Source organism: Mauremys mutica, chromosome 6 (genome assembly GCF_020497125.1).
Source record: "Mauremys mutica isolate MM-2020 ecotype Southern chromosome 6, ASM2049712v1, whole genome shotgun sequence".
Taxonomy (NCBI): domain Eukaryota; kingdom Metazoa; phylum Chordata; order Testudines; family Geoemydidae; genus Mauremys; species Mauremys mutica.
Genome location: NC_059077.1, coordinates 51,900,398 through 51,921,470, shown reverse-complemented (window position 1 = coordinate 51,921,470; position 21,073 = coordinate 51,900,398).

Here is a 21,073-nt window from a genome sequence, read left to right as displayed (position 1 = left end):
AAGAAACGGTGAGCAGATGTGTTAACATGTCAGATGTACACAGATTTTCAGCAGAAAGAACCATTGATACCACATGAAAAACTCACAATTCTATGGGACAATGTTGGAACTGACATTTCAATCACCTGGTAACAATGAGCTACTTTACCAATTTCCCAGAAGAAACCACAGACACAACAGTTGTCAGACATATTAAATCTGTATTTGTATGCCATGGAATTCCAAGAACAGTAATAACTGACAACAGCCTATACTTAAAGAATAGGGAATTCCTGGGCTTTCCTAAAATGTCTGAATTTCATCATGAGACATCTAATCCTAGATATCCTCAGGTCAATGGATTAGCCAAGTAAATAGTACATAAACTGAAGAACTTGCTCAAGAAAGCAATGGATGCAAAAGAAGAGCTATATTTAAGACTATTCAACTATGAACCTACACTAGGTGCAGTGTGAGAAGTAACATGCTGAACTCCTATACTGGTAATAATAATGGTAACCATATTATTACCATAATAATGGTACCATAATAATGGTAACCATATTATAACCATAATAATGGTAACATGCTGAACTCCTATACAAAAGAAGTATAAATACTTGAATACCCCATATGGTACAAAAACAAAGGATGACTAAGGTGTTTGTAATAGTGAGGGGAAAATGGAAATTACAATCAGAGAAAATATTTCAATAAAGGACCAAGGCCTCTTCCACATTTAAAAAACAAAGACTTGTTTGTTCTGAACTTGTGAACTTGTGAACCCAGGCAGGAGAATCATCCCTCCAACCCATCTAGAAGGACTATCAAAATCAGATGGGCCATCAAGGAAAATTGCAATACAAAGGACTGGTTAATGGCCGTATCACACCTTGTAAAAGCTGAGGTGCAAGGAAACTCATCCTGTGGAAGCTGAATGAAAGAAAAAAAAAGTCACAGGAAAATTTTCCATCTCTTTGCTGTTTGAACTCTGACCAGACTAGAGACACCAAACTGAAGCAAGAGAGCAACAGGTGTTACCCCTAGATCCACCCTAAAAAAACACTTTGAATTAACAGTACTAGTCTGTTACTCTTAGTATTTAGATTGCAACTCATTTGTGTGTATGTTTGCTTGCTTTAACCTGTAAATAACTCTTATTTCTTTTTCCCAGTTAATAAAACTTTAGATAGTGTATTTTAGAATTGGATACAGGCATTGTTTTTGATGTAAGATCTAGGGTACCAGTAGGGTAAGTGATTGATCTATTGGAACTGGAAGCAATCTGAATATGGTGGGATTTTTTGGTGTAAGTGACCTTTTATCACTAAGTCCAGTTTGTCTGAGTGGCAAGATAGACTGGAGAGTCTAAGGGGATGTCTGTGACTCCACGGAAAGACTGTTATAGTGATCCAGGAGTTCACATTTGGTACTGGGTTGGTGAAATCTAGTAATACAACACACCACTAATTTGGGGTTTCTGCCCTGTTTTTGACAGTCTGCCCTAACATATGTACTCTCGGGCGTGAGCCCCTCCAGACTGTGTGACAATGGCCAATACTACCAGCTTGGTATTTTTGCTAAGTCAAATTTGAGTCATTATCATTTCTTTTGACCTTTAATAATCCAAGGGCCAGATTGCTAACCCCTTACTACCATTGGTGAGAAGTTGTTCCATGTATAGTCCCATTGACTTCAGTGGGTATGAGTGATTGTTACTCACCAGTGTGAATGAGGGAGCCACGATGTCTGTCAGTGAATTGTGAGGAAAATATATTTGTGAATATTTAGCAACTATGAATCATTTTATGGTTTAGTAATGTTCACACCTTGTGTTGTTTGCTTATTTGTGTGAATGGGTTTGGGTTATGCAAATGTTAGGGAAATGACTGTTATACATGCAAATATCAGATTTCACATATAAGCAAAGCAAAAATACATTTTTTTCAGTATTCTCTTTACGCGCTGGAAGAGTTCACCCCCTGTTAATGAAGTTTCAGTCACCCAGAGAGTAGTAACTGTATTATGTGCATTAGATAACCACTCATAAATCATGAATAACAAATAGTGAACAGTAGAGAACATAATCAAAGTAAATAGTCTCCAAACAAATTATAAGCAGAAATATCTTCATAGTAGGGGTCAAACTGCCTCATCTCATGGCAGCTGGGAAACCTGGACTATTTTGGGGGGGGGGAGGGGAGGGAAGAGGGAGGTGAGGGAAGCAGCTATCTTGTACTCCAGAATCTTAGCTTTCATACAAAAAGAAATCAGTTGCCAGCCTTCATGAATGTATAGAAAATTTTCACTTGTGAACCTGTTGTAAATGGGTTTGCAGAAAGCCTGAAACAATCAATATCTCTGACAGGTGTAAATTTCCCCTATTCTCACTAATGGAGAGTTAATGCTGAAGTCTAGTGACATTAATTGGAATGTCCTCATTGTAGATTATTGTTCTCTTGAACAAAGCATACAAGAAAGAGGCATGGCACTTAACTTATGTCACTGCATGCAGAATATATAGGAAAGAAGAAAAACAATCCTGTTATCAAGATCTACAGTCTGCTGTGACTAGCATCTAATTTTATCATCTTGTTGTCTCACATTAACATGGTTTGATTTTGGGATAGTATCACTACCCCGTCCCCCCCCCCAACCCCATGTTGATTAGCTTAAATTATTCATCAGATAATAATAACAAATAGATTTGTAAAAGTCAAAGTCTGTTCGCAGACAATGTACAAACAAAAATAAGGGCTTATTTTATCAGCTAAATTTTTGCTCTGAATAATTCTCCAACTTGTAATTATTACCCTTTGAGTGATCTATGCAGTTACAGCATCTGCCACTATCAGAACAAAATATCAAATATGAACTTTTAAAATGTGATATAAACTAATATTGATTCTGTCTGATTAACTTAAAGTCCAGAAATTTGCCTCATAGAAAGATTAAATTTAGGAGATTATAAATTCATAAGGTTATAAATTCAACATCTGCAGCAATGTTGGTCTCTAATATCCTTTATGTTCAGCTCATGTCCTGGCTTTGGTTTAAAGAAGGAAGAATTTGGTTAGTATAGCAATACCGGTGCTTAGATACTATTTAGATAAATTGATACATTAGATTTTAAGTCCTATTTTCAAAAGTGACCACAGGAATTTAGGTGCCTTATTGAAAGTCTATGGGACTTAGGCTTCTAAATATCTGTCACTTTTGAAATGGGGCTTATACTTCTAAGTTAGTTATATGCTTTTTAAAATGTTATCTTCTGTTTTATAGAATGTTCTGAAGTTACAGAATGCAGAGAGCATGTAAAATCAAATTCCCAGTGCAGCAGACAGAAGTTCAATGTCAGTGCCTTACAAGCAAATTCCTGTCAGCGAAATAATGAAGCAGAACCATGTTTGAAGAGATCAAGAGATATAATGTATATAATGATGTACTTTGAAGATTCATGAGTCATCTTAGCATAAGAAGGAACAAAAGTCCAAATTCTCTTTTAGCAGATTCAAATACATGTTTATTTTAAAAAATCTATCAGGAGGATATTTATACTTGTTTTGGAAACAACCAATTAAGCAAAAAGGAAATTGAAAAGATATTGAATATAACAGTGTAGGGATATTAAAGAAGGTTTATATTAGACATGGTTTATATGAAAAATGACTTATTGTTAATTGATGCCTCATAACTAAAGGTTTATGTTAAAAGTAAATTTGTGATTCTAACCTGCAAGCCACCAGCTGTGTCTGTGTGAAGCCTGCTCAAAGAAATACTTTGTATAAAACTTGTTAAACATTAATTAACTCTAAGTAAGCCAAAACAGTAGCTGTTATAGTGTATAAATAGAGACCCCCACCCTCTGTAAGTTTTCATCTCACTTTATCTTTGATTGTTAAAAGACAGGGAGTCTCACATAAATTGGTAACACCCCAAAAAGTAAAGAAACAGTGAAATAGATGTGATTAAGATAGAGAATGTATGTGACTGAATGGTTAGGGAGTTACCAGTCTGAAGAATTCAGTGTTGGCTGAAGAAGGTGTCAAGTGGGATCAACCAGATGACCCACCACACCTCAAAGGAAGGAAAAACAAGCATCTGACAGAATGGAGCCAGCCATCTGCTGATTGATTTAGCAACAGCAGAATGAGGCAACTCCTATGAACTAACATAGGGAAAAATCCCTATAAAACTGGACTCTAAAGACTGAGGACTTTGAGTCTATGGTTCTGATACCAACCTCCAGGAGCATCAGATGCATCTGACACAGACTCGGCTCCATCCTCATGACCAAGGTACCTGGCCAGTAACTTGGCATGAGCAACATCTAGGCTGGTAACTATAACATCTATACAGAACCTGAATGAATGATTGTGTGGATGAATATGTGTGTGTGTGTGTATAAGGAATAAGTAGTAATGGAAACAAGTAGGAAAACATTGTCTTTTGTTTTGTTATGGTATTTACAATAAATATGGCATCTTTGCCTTATCCCTCTTAATAAGATCCTGCTGGTTTTTTTTATTATATTGGTACAACATTTTGGTGGAGAATAGCGAAAGGGGGATTATGGTATTTTTGCCTCACTTATTGTAAACCAATCTGTGTGCACACAACCGGCTCTACAGAGCACGGTTCTATTCTTGGTTAACCAAAACTGCTGGCCCCCGTGTGGGTAGCAGGAAAATAAAGAGCTCATAAAATTATTGACAAAACCTGCTGGCCCCCGTGTGGGTAGTAGGAAAAGATTGTTAACAAAACCTGCTGGCCCCCGGGTGGGTAGTAGGAAAAGAAAATATTGTTAACAAAAACTGCTGGCCCCCGGGTGGGTAGTAGGAAAAGTAAAATTGTTAACAAAAACTGCTGGCCCCCGGGTGGGTAGTAGGAAAATTGTTAACTAAATCTGTTGGCCTCCGTGAAGGTAGCAGAAAAAGAAATATATATATATATATATCAGGAGCAACAAGAGGGTCCCAGGGACCAGACAGTGCTGCTCGCTGAACAAAATTTAAAATGTTTAAGAAAAGGCAAGGGAAAACAGTCCCAGAGGAAGAAATGAAGTCAAAAGTAGCTTCTACCTCACCTTTTATTAAAGAGATAACGCCTTTTCAGCAAATTCTCCAAAGATATGGGCACAGTCCTTGGACTGAACAAGCCCTTGCAGATATCTGCACCATTTTGGACCTAGAGGATAGATTGGCCCAATATATCCTCATATGCAAACCCCTAAATGCAGTAAAAAGAGATGCTGCAGGGATCTGGCTGCTGTGGAAGGCTTGTAATGACAGCTACCTCCACCTAGCAGCCTGTAAAGAGGAGAAAATAGCTCTAAAAGAAAAACTATCCCAATTGGAAAAAGGGGTAGAAAATTGGAAAGTAAAGGCACATTGGGAAAAAGAGGCTTGGGACCCCCAAAAAAACATGGGAAGAAAATATGTGAAACAACCATTGTAAGCTGCTCTTTTAGGAATTAGGGGCTATAGTGCTTAATATTTATCAGTTTGGGTTTTTTTGTTGTTGTTGTTGTGGTTGGTTGTTGTTCACAACTGTTGGGAAAATGTAAAAACAAAAAAAAAACTGCATTAAGATTTACAAGCCTCTGCTGCAAAAGCAGAAAAATAAAAATGTATGTAGTAATCAAACCCAGTTAGATGCCCTTAAGGTTGGGTACAGAGAGTTAAAACAGCACTCTCAAATCCTACAACAGCAGTAACATCAGAAGAAGGAACATTTGAGACCCCAGAAGGGGCAGGTTTTTGGGACCTCTCTGGAGAGTGGGAAGGGGAATATTTGGGTAAATTCTTCCTCCCAGGGCCAGAATGCCATTGCAACAGTAACAACAGTGCCTGCTTCTGCCTCAGACCTCCAGGCCGTGGCAAAGTGGCTGGGAATTTTAAAATGAATTTTTTTTTGCAACACTTAATTAGCATTTGTGCTGCCCCAAGTACCAAACACACAGTGGCAGAGACTAAGCAGGGTCTGCCAGGTGGAAGCACTGTGCTAATTTATTTCTAAGCTTTTATCTTTCAGGCTCTAAAACCAAAACATCAGAAGAGCTGGTACCAGCTGAAGAGTTATAAAATACCATGGTTATAGTGTCGCGACAAAGTCTGTGTTCAGTGTTCTGTGTTGCATGTTCTCTGTTGCATGTTCTGTGTCTGTCTCTAGTGGTGTCCTGTGCTAGCATTGGGTCCAGAAAAAATATACTACACTAGACAGAGCAAATGTCTCTCTACTTCCCCCATGTCCATCCAACTTATCAATCACCACTTGTGTCCAAAAGACTTTGGTCCCCAGTGCATCAGGTTTATTTTTTGTTAGGTTTTCCACACTTTTCTCTATACACTCTGGTTCTACTTCCCCAAGTCCTAAAGGGTAGTTCTTGGGCCCCCCATAACCTGTAAGACCTTGACCCATAATTGCAGGGCCCCATCTTTCAGGTCCCCAAAAACCTCTTAAGTACAACTGTTAAAAATAGGGAATTCTGCAACATTTTAGCAAATAAATGTTAAAGTCCAAATCAGCTTAACCCTGCATAATAACTGTGGTCCTCCTACAAAATCTTATTTCTTGTGTGTGCTTAAGAACCTCAGAAACTTTTATTGTTTGATGGCTATTGCAGCATCAAACTTAGACCTCATCTTATGTGTCAATGTACCCAATTATTGTAATGGTTATGGTTTTATTGTATTCCCAATTATTATAACTATAATTGTTTGGATTTGTGTTTAGGTTATATCTGGTCTTTAGTCAATTGTAATGGTTTTAGTTATATTCACCTGGTTATAATTGTTTGGTTTGTTTACAACAGATCACCTGTGCCCTACCATGACAACAACTACTGTAATGATCATAGATCAAGGGGCAGAGTGTTAGCAGCCCCCAGTAGATAAATGTAAATGCAATGTCAGTACTGTTTTTACTAAACAAATAACTTATTACTGGTATAATATATTCTTTGGATGGTCCCCAACCACTACTGGCATCCTATCAGTAATGCTACATCCCTTAATAGTTGTCTTAGTATTAAATTGTATTTGTATTATTAAAATGTTTAGCATGTGCTTTTGGATAAAAAGAATGTACAATAGATTGGAATCACAAACCCATGTTGCCTCACAGTACCTTCTTTTAAACAGGTTACATAGAAAGTGACACTAACGAATATATGTATATCGTAGTGTCAAAAGGGGGATTATGTAGGGATATTAAAGAAGGTTTATATTAGACATGGTTTATATGAAAAATGACTTATTGTTAATTGATGCCTCATAACTAAAGGTTTATGTTAAAAGTAAATTTGTGATTCTAACCTGCAAGCCACCAGCTGTGTCTGTGTGAAGCCTGCTCAAAGAAATACTTTGTATAAAACTTGTTAAACATTAATTAACTCTAAGTAAGCCAAAACAGTAGCTGTTATAGTGTATAAATAGAGACCCCCACCCTCTGTAAGTTTTCATCTCACTTTATCTTTGATTGTTAAAAGACAGGGAGTCTCACATAAATTGGTAACACCCCAAAAAGTAAAGAAACAGTGAAATAGATGTGATTAAGATAGAGAATGTATGTGACTGAATGGTTAGGGAGTTACCAGTCTGAAGAATTCAGTGTTGGCTGAAGAAGGTGTCAAGTGGGATCAACCAGATGACCCACCACACCTCAAAGGAAGGAAAAACAAGCATCTGACAGAATGGAGCCAGCCATCTGCTGATTGATTTAGCAACAGCAGAATGAGGCAACTCCTATGAACTAACATAGGGAAAAATCCCTATAAAACTGGACTCTAAAGACCGAGGACTTTGAGTCTATGGTTCTGATACCAACCTCCAGGAGCATCAGATGCATCTGACACAGACTCGGCTCCATCCTCATGACCAAGGTACCTGGCCAGTAACTTGGCATGAGCAACATCTAGGCTGGTAACTATAACATCTATACAGAACCTGAATGAATGATTGTGTGGATGAATATGTGTGTGTGTGTGTATAAGGAATAAGTAGTAATGGAAACAAGTAGGAAAACATTGTCTTTTGTTTTGTTATGGTATTTACAATAAATGTGGCATCTTTGCCTTATCCCTCTTAATAAGATCCTGCTGGGTTTTTTTATTATATTGGTACAACAACAGTACAAAAGCTTAGTGAAGGTAATGGAAGGCTGTCTATCGGTTTCCATGTGGAATTTAAGAATTTGGTTTTGACCTATAAACCTTAATGGCTTGGGACCTTCCCATGTAAGAAACTGCCTCTTCCCTATGACATACTACCCTACACTTAATCCCCTTTACTTTAAAATGGAAAGAATTGTTGGCACAGCATTCTCTGCAGGTAGTCATGTATTACTTGTTGGGTAATAAAACGAAAGGACTCCATGCTTGTGAAACTAGCCATGTGCACACAGACTGACGTCCTGGTGCCTCCTCCAAACTCTTTCATCCTGCAACCTGTGGTCCTCCCTCCAAGTTCAGGGCAGGTTGCTATCCTGGTGAACTGTGACTTTCCAATTTGCTTCCCCATAATTCAAAATAACTCAAATGTGTTGATTTTCATGCTGAAGAACCTCTCTTTCCTCCAGCTTTTGAGGAGAAGAAGTCTATACTAAGAACTGGTATTTTTCACCGAGATGGTGAGTCCTCAGTTCTGCTCTGTGACTATCTGGAGAAAGAGAGACTTAAAATTGCATTAAACAGGCAGCTAAGAATTACCCCAAATGCAGGGGAGCTGCAGGCAGCTAACATAAATCAAACATTGTCATCTTTATGCCACTTGCTTCTTACAAGTGTAGAGAACATGTTGGGGTGGAGAGGGGTTATGGCAGGAAGTAGGAAAGGGTGGGAACAGAGGACCACACCATGTTCCAGTTAATTCTTAGTCAGCTGAGTGGTTTATGGGAAGCAGCTCTAGTAGGAATAACTTAGAACAGCCCCAGCTTGCCCAAAGATTGTAGGGGACACAAAGGTAGCATAACCCCACCTTTGCCTTCCCACTCGTTAGATTTGCTGAGCTGAGGAACAAGTTAATATCTAATTCTGGTGGAAAAAAAAGCTACACCAAAAAATGCTACCCTCTGATCTCCAGGGTCGTGCCAGGAAGTCTGTTTTGAGGAATTCTGCTTAACCAGATGGAAATGTTGGCTTACATGGCCTTCCAAAGAGATATTATGGCTAGAGCCAAACCTTTACTTCGTACAATCCCCTCCAAGAGCAGTGAAGAAAAGGAAGCAGAAAAGTAGCAAAGTTAGAGCTGATCATATCTTTACCATTCACACACGAGAGCACAGCACATAAACGGTTTGCTTATAGAATTTTTCTGGGTACCTTCAGGATACACTGGGGAGTGTGTTATGAGACGAAGTTTTCCTATGGATGGCATCTTGGTCTCACGTTGGAAATATGCATACAGTGGAACCTGTCTGCATTCAGATGTATACTGTTTGGAGTTTAGGAATGTGTATTTGAGTGTGGGGGCACTGCCTCCATCACAGAAGCCCCTGAGTGAATCAAACATCTGTTAAGGATATAGTTCTTCTTCACTTTACTTTGCTACTGGCTTTTGAAAGGTGAATGTAACAATACACTGTTCTTCCAGAAACACATTCACCAGCGAAAAGAACAATCTTCTATGACAGACAGACACAGGATGAACAGTTGAATCTGTACACATGCATATTAGAATCAGCTGAGTTTTTTCTTGCATTCTTCAGTTCTTCTTCCTCAGTTATGGATTATTATCTCTCATGAGTTCCCAGACTTCATTTCCATTATCCACTCACCTTACAGAGTTGGTAGTGTCTGTCTAATTGCTTCAACTGATACTATCAGCTGCCACTCCCTCTGAGCCATGCATAATAGAGGCCTTTCACAAATGACCCTATTGCTATGGTGATAGGCAATCTACTGTGTTTTGAGTCTCAGGCATGCATAAATGAAGGTGTTCTTATAGCATTTGGATAAACATTGCCTCTGCATTATATAGAATATTTACCTTCATTGAAACCGCATGCGTTGTTTTCTGCATATATTGCAGGTTTGTGTAGATTAGAGCTGGCTGGAATACTCAAAACAGAAATACCAGTCTCCCCATATCTTCAGTATGGATTTGATGGACTAGTTACATTTCTATTTGGGGATGATTTGGGGAGTGTCTTATTCCTTTTCTCCTTTTTTTAAACTCTGGAGGTGATGAATTGCCCCAATAGTTTATATTCAAGAAAATTCATGAGGAATTTAAAGAGTACTAGAGAGAGACAGAGAGATTAGAAGAGGAACAGAGGTTAAAATAACTGTCTGTCTGTAATGTAGTACTAATGTACCATTGGCTAATAAATCATTCCTTCATCAAATGCAAAATGTCTCTGAATAAACAGCATCTCTTCCATTGTTATAACTTGAATGGATCTTTCCCCACTCGTAATCTTTCAGACTTTAAAAGCTTACTTAAAAGCTTAATTTCAAACTGCTTCTGAAAGGAAGGAATGGGTAGAGTATGGATAGTGCATTTTAAAGTCCAGAGGGCTTGTCATGTTGCCTGAGAAAAAAAAATCAAATGCTGCTAAATTTGGAATAAAGTTTTATAATGTAATACATCAGTGTCTTCCATAGCATTTCATCAACACAAGCAGGTTTTGAGTCTGCTTTCTAACAGAGGGAGACAAGAATCAATCAAATTTGCGATCATGCCACACCCATGATAGAAAGGACTAGGTAGCTGCTAATGCTTGGTCGTTTCCTGTCTTCAGTATGTGCACATTTCCCTGGCTGGCTGCTAGGTTTTGGCAGTCTATGGCCAGCGGCGGCTCCAGGCACCAGCATGCCAAGCGTGTGCTTGGGGTGGCAAGCCATAGGGGGCGCTCTGCTGGTCGCCACGAGGGCGGCAGGCAGGCTGCCTTCGGCGGCTTGCCTGTCGAGGGTCCGCTGGTCCCGCAGCTTCGGCGGACCTCCCGCAGGCGTGCCTGCAGTGCTTGGGGAGGCAAAATGTCTAGAGCCGCCCCTGCCTATGGCTCAGGCTGATTTATGCTTTTTTGATTAGTTTTCTCCTGTGTTTCCTTTGCATGTCTCTAGGATGAAGAAAAGGCAGAAGCAACAATTCATGTGCCACTCAGCAGCATTCACTGCTTATCTGAAATACTCGCACTCAGCATGTAGATGGCCCAATTACAAGTCATTAAGTCCCTTTTTATTCACCTCTGCAACCCATACCTGTACATCTTTTCCTATGGCTTTCAGGGCCAAGATAAGGTGGGGAAGCTGCTTCTCTGCAGAGACACTATTTTGTTCTCTGTCGAGCAGTTCAGACTGGGTTTGTCGTGAACACATGGCCTGGGAGGAGCTTCTCCCTCTTGTGAGGTGTATTTGAAATTGTACAGGTCATGAGCATGGTATTATATACACATAAGTAGAGTCTGCATACGTAACCAGAGTCTGCATACGTATCTAACAACGACCATCAAGTTCAGAACATTACAAGCTTTCATAAAAGGCCTTACTTGATTACACTTTTATTGAATTACACATTATATAGAATCAGTTAATTCAGCTGATTACTTTTTAGGGTTCAGACCCTGTTCTCCCCCTCAGGTGTCTGGATCCTGATTGACACAGCCGCCATATACTGTGTCTCTGTACTACTTACACTCCTGGTAAGTACTCTGGATCTAGCTGTGTTGGGAGGAGATGAAAGGTTATGTTATAGACAGAAGTACAGAATGCCTCTCTAATAATTGTATTAAATATTGGAGTATTTATTTCTATTTTTGCTAAATACCCTACACATTCTTCATACTTATACATGTGGTGTATATTTTTGGAGTGCTTTTCAAGAAATGTACTGTTCTCTACAGGGATTTTAGTTTAGCAAAGTATTTTAAGCAGGACATTTTAATTTCTATTTTTCCACCAGGGTGAAGAACTCACTTTTTCTTAGACGGTGAACCTTTGATTCCCCGCTCCCTCCCCCCCCCCTATTTTTTCCTAATTACGACACCAGCTAGAACAAACCAATTTGTTTTGTGGGAAGCACTTTGTGATTATCTTCCCCTAGCATGCACGTGAACACAGCCAGGCTACACAAAGGCTGATAAATGAGCCATTTATTTGATACTGTAATAATCAGATTTATCAGAGGCCTGCGTATTGGCTGCCTTACAGATATATTAATCAGAAGGCTTTAGCTGAACTTCCTCAAGGTGACAACTAGCTAAGTCGTCCTGAAAGCTTATTTTTTCATGTGCTGTTTAATACTTTGAAGTTTGTAATTTCTAGTGTACATCATTTGAGCCTCCTTGAAAGTAGTTTACTTTCTACCTTCAATGGCTTAGGAAATGTTCAAGAATTCTTTGTTTCTCTCTCTAAGTATCTCCTCAGCATGTGCTAAAGCAAACTGATTCTGAAGAAAAATGCAGTTTTCATCATTTGCCCTCTCAATCTTTCCTTGCTTTAAAAGAAAATAATTAAAACAATTTTCATATGAAAAATATTAAAATAAATACAGTAGCCTAAACTGTTCTACTGGGAGATTGATTGGCTCTTTCCCTTAATATTTATTATGATATACACTCACAGATCATAAAACAAGACAGATTTTCTAGAGAACGACAGCAAACTGTTTATTAAAATTCTAAAACGTATGCTCAGAAAATCATTGCCATTTGCCCATTTAGGCTGGAAATGAAAAGCTAGCTTGTAAACTTGCAATATCCGATTCAGGAGCATTGCTGGGGATTGAGAGTGGGAGAAATGGTTATATAGTTGTTTTTCCTGTCCCCCCAAGCTCTAGTCCAACCCATCAATAGTCCAGTGAAAGAAAATGTACACAGTAATTCTAAAATGTCCTTGCAAATGGTCAATAGTGTACACCCAATTGACCACAGATTGGTCAAATTTTTCAGTTGGTTTTGATCTGTCTGATGTCAAACAGGGGGAGAAGGATTTTGTTATCCTTCTAAAATAGTTGGAAATATCTGTCTGTCATGCAATTCAAGCTCACAAAGCATTCTCTCTAGTTAAGACCCCCCCAAAATATTACTTTTTTGGTTTGAAACAACTACAGGAAACATGTGGACAAACTAGACAAAGTCCAGAGAAGAGCAAATAAAACAATTAAAGGTGTAGACAACATGACCAATGAGGGAAGATTGAAAAAAAATGGGTTTGTTTAGTCTGGAAAAGAAAAGACTGAGAGGAGACATAATAGTTTTCAAGTACGGTACTTAAAAGTTCATTACAAGGAGGAGGGAGAAAAATTGTTCTTCTTAACCTCTGAGGATAAGACAAGAAGCAATGGGTCTAAATTGGAGGTTTAGGTTTAGGTTGGACTTTAGGAAAAAATTCCTGTCAGGGTGGTTAAGCACTGGAATAAATTGCCTGGGTGGGTTGTTGAATCTCCATCATTGGAGACTTTAAAGAGAAGGTTAGACAAAAACCTGTCAGAGATGGGCTAGATAATACTTAGTACTGCCATGAGTGAAAGGGGCTGGACTAGATGACCTCTCAAGGTCCTATGATTCTATGATAAATAAGAAACCAGGTTTGGATTCAGCCTATTCCTTTACTCCTTACTCCTTTATTATTGCTGTTTGCTAACTAACATTCATACAACAAAAGTTATATTCAGATGAATGTTCACAAACAGCAAATTTCAGGCTTAAAGTCAAGATATAAAATTTGTTATGTGATAAAATAAAATTTACTTCAGATGGAAGTAAGTGTAGATTATAAATAGAGCTGGGCAGGAATTTTCTGTCAATTATTTTTTTGAAGGAAAATGCAATTTCTTCAGAAATGAAAATTTCCTTGAGAAAACTTTGATTTTTGCCAAAAATGTTTTAATTTTCATTGGGAAAACCAAAATAAAATATTTCTTTTTGAGTTGTTTGAAATCAAAATATTTTGGTTTGTTAAACTGACTGGAAACATTTCCTTTTGAGTCCATTCAACTGCATTTATTTATGGTTTTACATTTCTTCATGGGACTAGTAGTTTGGATGTGCCCATTCTCTCCGACGGGCCATGCTCCCATGCCAGACTACATTTCCCATGATGCAATATGATATTCCCTCTGACTGAGCAGTGTGCTAGATCATGGGAGTCCCATGCTGCCAGTGCATCACAGAAGATATAGTCTAGCCAGACAGTCAAGCCCATTGGAGAAAATGGGGACATCAGGAACTGTAACTACAGTTAGTAGGATGTGTCAGCATAGAAAAATGGAGCTTAATTTAAGACCCACTCAAAAAAAATGTAAGTCAGTTCAACAAACTTAAATGAAACACTTCAAGAATATCAACATGTTTTGTTTTGATAAAAAATGACAGAATGAAATATTGCCATTCTGAATCAAATTTTTAAGAACTTTTTACTCTGAAATATTCTGATATTTAAGCTTTTCATTCCAAATTGGGACAAAATAAAATGTTGAAATATTAGAATTTTCTTCAGGAAGGAAATACCAATTTCCACGCAGCTCTATTTATAAAGGGTAGGTTATCTAGTCAGGGTACAGAAATGAAAGTGTGTAACTTAGTTGGCCAGAGCTTGCATAGTAAATCCTAAATATTCAATAATCGCCTGAATACTCTGTCAGCTGTTAGCAAACGGACTCTAGCTCAAAGATGTTAATCAAAACCATTAGTCAATTCTGGACAATGTATAGAAGTCATGATCTGTTAATATTAAATCTGTGAAGATTAGAAAGCTCTAAATTATATAAATATATTTGTTCACAATGAAAAAGCTAACTAGCTCTGTGCAAAATGTAGTTGTTGTTGCACTCATTTATATTCATATTTCCCTGATCTTAATGATTGCTTATAATAAAAAATGCTGTCATAAACATTAGCTATTTTTTTAACTCACATAGCTCAGAGCTAATCTATTCTTAAAAAGTAGCTCTGATCTATTATACGTTTTTGAGTGGCTATAGAAAAAAATCCTTATTACTTGTTTATCATTTTAGTTTTCTTTATTCCAGTGTTTTGCTTTGAGACTACGGGACAGATGCTCAGCTTGGTACACAATAGCATAGCTTCACTGAAATTGATGGAGTTACTGCAATATAAGCCAGCTGAGGATCTGACAGTTTCTCCTAGGAATATGCCAATTAGGTTACCAAAATGTTTGTGTTTATATACTGAATAAATGGGAATATATACAACCTCGTATGTTTGTTTTACTTACCAGTAATGGGGAAACAATCTATTATCTAAGTCTGTGTATGTATATTATTAAGAAAACAAAAACCTTTTAAAGTAGACGTAAACTAAATATTGAATTTCCATCTGATAAAATAAAAAGAAACCCTGTAGTGTTAATGTAATAGTCACCATAAAAGCTTTATTCTATTTCTTAGGTGACTTTTTACAGCTAGGGATTGGTGAGCCACTCTAAACAGAAAACTATCCAGAACTTTCACCATTGTCCAAAGTGAGAGACAAACCTTTTTTTTTTTTTTCAGGTTTAATTAATTTAGATAAAGGCCCTTCCTTGTCTTTTCCCCATCCCTCAACATGACTGCAGCTGTCTCCAAGCAATAATTTAAAATGTCTTATGGCCCCTTTTTTCCTTGAAGGACTTCAGCAGTTTTCCCATGCTGCTTCACATCTTTGGCTCTGATGGTATTTGAAAGTGAGCTAGGAGGAAGAATTACTAAAAGTATCAGGAAAAGACTTGAACCTGTGAGATTTTCAGTCACATTTCTAACCATTGAGGTTACATTAAATTCAGAAACACTCCTGGTAAACATCCACATTTTAGGTTACTTATGCAAATTGGACTACAATTTTGAACCCTTTCAAGTTCAGTTGCCATTAATGAAAATAACTGACTATGCAGCCTTGTCTCTATTCTTATTTCCATTCTATTATTTCCATGTAATTACTTCCATGTAACTCAAAGTGTATCCTAGCCTTCAAACAATGCTAGTAATTATGGGTATAAAGTAACACCAACAATTTACATTGGGGGATTTAAAACTACTATAATATTGTAAGAATATTCTTCTGTGAATTATTGTAAAACTAAAAGTAAAATACTTTAAAATCGTGTAAATTGGCAATTAAAGATACGTGTGAAGTCAAATATCCACCCTAATTCCACCTGCTGTTGCCTCATATGGCTAGTGGTCTTAAATTAATAGGTGTTACTGAAAATACACTTCACCAAATGTCTTTTCGTATGTCAAGAAAAGATAAAACACAATGTCCTCAGAATTGCATCTTGGGGAAAACTTTTCATCTGCTCTGTAGTTGACCTTCATATAAGTGTGTGATGGATCTAGCCAACCTTCCATATTTGATCAAACAAACAATAATTTGAGACTCTGCCTCTCAGTGCAGTAACTGTAAAACCTATAATTTGTCTGTAAGAGACTGGCTGCCCTCTTATTCCAGAGATGAGCAAGGAATGTGAAAATGTCACATCAAGCTGCAGCAAAAAAGCAATGCAAAAGTTTTCTGTTATGATGGGTGGGGATGTCATTACACCAAAATCTCATGCTGCTGAGTAAATGAGATATGAAGGAGGAGATTTCTCTCTAGAATTCACACTTCATTAGTTACATGCAGGGCTCTCCAATGATACGACTGTTATTTAGCTTCTCTGTTACCCAAGAAAAACACAGAAAGGAAGAATACATTCAACTGAGTTTATTAGGTGCAATTCCAAGTTTAAGGGGCAAATTTTCAACAGGCCTAATAGAGGGGTCTCATTGTGCAAATATACTTGCAAATATATAAGTATTTGCTTAAATGCTTGTATCATAAATATAAAGAGACAGGTAGCATAAAATCCCTCCTTGGCAGCTGTACTAAATCGCTTTACCTGTCAGAGGTTAAGAAGTCCAAATAACCTAGTTGGCACCTGACCAGAAGGACGAATGAGGAAAGAAGATATATGGTGGGGGGAGGATTTGTCTATGGCTGTTTTTGTTTGTTCCCTCTCTGAATGGAGAGAGAGACCATACAGGTACAATTTTCAGGAGATGTTGTACCTGCATGGTCTCTCTCTCTCCGTCTGGAGAAGGAACAAACAAAAAAAGCCACAAACAAATTCTCCTCCCCCAAGATTTGAAGGTGCCGTCTTTCCTCATTGGTCCTTCTGCTCAGGTGCCAACTAGGTTATTTGAGCTTCTTAACCCCTTACAGGTAGAGTGATGTAGTATAGCTGCCAAGGAAGTATTTTATGCTACCTGTCTCTTTATATTTATGACAACTTATTTTTGCTTATTTATTGCCTACTGAATTGAAATTTTGCTCTAATCAAGAATGAACTTGAACATTTTAAAGAAAAGTCTACTAACTAGAGTTGGTTGGGAATTTTTCACCAAAAGACCCTTTCACTGGAAAATGCCAGTTCATCAAAACTGATTGATTTCCCACCCCTCACCCAATAATGAGTTTCTCAGGCCCAGAATGGAATTTTGGGGTGTGGGGAGAGAAAGAGTGAGACCATTTCAGAATAGCTTGATCATCAGGGTACCCACCAGGGATGTGGGAGGCCCAGGTTCACATCCTGCTTTAAATCAGGCAGAGTGTTCTCTTAAAGAGAAAAAGGGCTTGTTTACACTGTGCATTAGTCTGTAGAGAGGTGTAAATTCTAGTTTGCACTAGCATACTGTGAATTGGCCCATGTGGACTTGGCTGACACATGGTAAAAGTTGCCTAGAGCACATTAGTGTGCTCCTACTTCAAATGGTGCTACATTAATATGCACTAGGGCATTGTTAGTGTTTGCCAGTAGGGTCTAGTGTGGACTAATGCACTATGTAGACAATCCCTAAGAAATCTTTCAGATGCATTTTTGTCAAAACTGACCCATTTCCACAAAAAGTTTAGGTTTTGATGAATCATCATTTTCTGATGAGAAAATGTTTTGTAGAAAATTCCCTTCCAACTTTCTCCTGAGTCCCAGTCTGGTGCCCTATCCATTATGCAATACTGCCTCTGTGTGACTATAGGATCACCAAATTATTTTATGCACAAATTAAATTATCTCAGCTGTTTACACCACTGGTTGCATTAATTATGCTTCTGAAGTTAGAGCAGAAAAATGTAATGAATTGTAATGATTAAAACACTATTTTTTTTATTCTGTATCCAACATATTTATGGACAGAGAATCATTAATAGCCTGGATGGTTTGTTTTGTGGAGTTCATGCTGCATATTTAAGCCTGCTTTCAAAATGTTTGGGGGAGAGAATTAGTGAGTAGGTATAAGATTATTTCTGTCTTTGAAGGAGCTTAAAAGGCTAACAGCAAAAAGCTTTTTCTTGTAAAGACTCAGCCTGATGGCTGAAACATTGCTAACTTTTTCTGTTTTCTTCATTGTAAGTTTATTATAGCCTTTTTATTCCACTGCAGTAAAGAGGAAACTATTCTCCAGGTCAAAACTCACATGTTTTTGTTTAGGACAATATAGCAGTCCAAAATCACTTGTAATTTTTCTATAAATGGCTACTTTAGCCATTAATGTAGAGAACTTGGTAAATGCCTAATACCGTAACTGAAACATTTTTGCATACATAGACACAAGATAGAAATCATGAGCCAAACTATGTCTTCCATGTAAAAATCTATGGAAGGGGCAAACTGTAAAATACTCCATGTAACTCTTGCAGAGTTTCCAAACTATGCTCATGTTTATAGTTTTCAGGATATATGAACCATAACAACAGGGATGGGGCAGAGACCTTTGTAATCAGGTGGAGTCACTACCTCGCTTCAGCATGTAGTATTTTACTGAGGACTGGGCCATTGTCAAGATAAACCCTTTATTATGAACAGAAACTATGCACAGAAGTGAGGTAACAAAACCTTTTACTATTCTGTGCAGCTGCAGCTTCTGACTGCCTTGTTCTAGGCTTGTAAACCATCACATGGTGCTGAGAGGCAATGCATGCACATGCAGAACCCAACGGGAGTATTCCTGTGCTTAAAGACATACTCAAGTTTAAGAGCTTTTGCAGGATCAGGGTCCTAGCAAGTATATGTAACCTCATTAATGTATTGCTCTTACCTTCATCATACCTTTCCAACAGAGGCTGCATCTATGCTGATAATTTTAGAGACATTTTTCCTGTTCCTTTAAAAGTATGGTAGATTAGATAGATTTCTTAAAAGGACTAAGAACAATTGCCTATTGAATCCTTAATATACACTGTAATATTACATACTGATTAGATTGTCTATTAGATTTGTGCATTGCATCTTATTTCCTGACATTATTTGCTTCAGTTACAACAAAAAATCTCTTTGGTTTATGAATGTATCTTTTTATCTCTTAATAACACCCCCCGCACACACTCAGTTGTAATACATTTTGCTAGACCCAGTTGCTCATATACTTTCTTGCCATTGCACAGCATTGAGTGAGCCATATTGATCGAGGCAGGATTTCAGAGCCACCTCACATGCACTATTTAAAGACTGCTATTTTTGTTCTGAAGCCCTAAAATTTCACATTAGAAAATAATCAAAGTAATTATCAAACAATGGTCAGATACTCATTTTTCAAACTTGCTGTGCAGGCTATTTTCCTTCAAATCAAAGTATTGATCAACAGTTTGTGTTACTCATTAAATGTGTTAAGAGCTTGAAAACAAGACAATACTATTTCTTCACTATCAAATATATTTGAAAATTTCTTTTCTTTTGGACTCTTCACCATCCTTGAAACAATCTCACACATGCTCCCAGGGAACTGTCATTACTGACCACACCTTAATCTTCTTTCAGTTAGTCTAAATGTGATAAGCTTCTGTGTTGTACAGCTCTTCAAGTACCTAATACTCTGTTATTCAACTGAATAAGATGCATTTAAGTTATATGTGACTGAAACCACAATAATCAAAGATATTGAAAGTTTAAGTTGGGATCTGAGGTTATCAAGGAACAGGCAAAAGAAAATATTGTGATTAACATAAAATAATCTGTTCATATTTTCATAATTAGTTCTGAATTTCTTTGCTCTTTTGTGTTTTTAAATCAGACTCTTTGGGCTAAATTTTCAAAACTAGAAAGGCATGCACATGAAAATAAAAATGAAAGCAAAACATATTTTAGTTAATACAATATAGGTATTGGAGTGTACAGCTTCCCAGTGCGCATGTGCCAATGACTATGTTGCGTATGTAATTATTAGTTCGTATATGCATATTTAAGATATACACGAAGCAAAACATTATGTATTTGGCCAGATACTGGGCTCCATCTATATGAGGTACTCTGCTAGTATTTAACAGGACCAAGTATTCATCCTTGACCGCCCTTGTACAGTTTTGCTGTTTTTCCTTTTCTTCCCAAGGTCTCTGGGAGAGAAATTTTAAATCTAAAGATCTGGCTTCACAGAAATGAGAGAAGAATAAATAATGTTTTATATGTGTATCCTACAAGGTGTTGAGCACTTTGATCCCCATCCAGTAAAAGCTTAAATATGTGCTTAATTTGAAGGACATGAATAGTCTAATTGAAGTCAATGGAAAGTTAAATAGGGTTTGTGGGTGTGAATTACAACATTTGTGTTAGAATTGTTGAGGTACACACCCTGGTATTTGCACCCGCAAAGTATGTGCACATATATGGGAAGGTAAAATTATCTGTGTGCACAAAAGGAGGTGGGGTGAAGGCTGAATTAAAAATATAGTTCTAACTCCTGATTTTAGTTAAGAGACAAGATGGGTCAGGTAATATCTTTTATGGGGGATACAGACATGCTTTTGAGCTTTACAGAGTAAAGTATGTTTTTAGTGCAAACATGTTCTCCCATCCCTTTTCTTCAGAATTTATGGAGATGTCGGATATCACCCAGGAAAATTACAATAAAATATTAAAATACATCTATTCAAATTCTTAATTCCCTCCCCCCGACCCCACGGTATCAATGTCAAATTCAAAATGGTTTAATGAAAGACTTTACCACCTCACAACAAAAAAACAATAGTTATATTGCCATGGATGATAAACTTACATCTTTCTGATATTGTTTATTACTTGCTGTTGGTGTAAGAAGGGATTATTTTCAGCTTTCTATCAGAAATGACTCTTGGTCAAGAATAATATCATATTCTAATAGAGAGCTTGCTAAAAAAAGAACAAAATTAT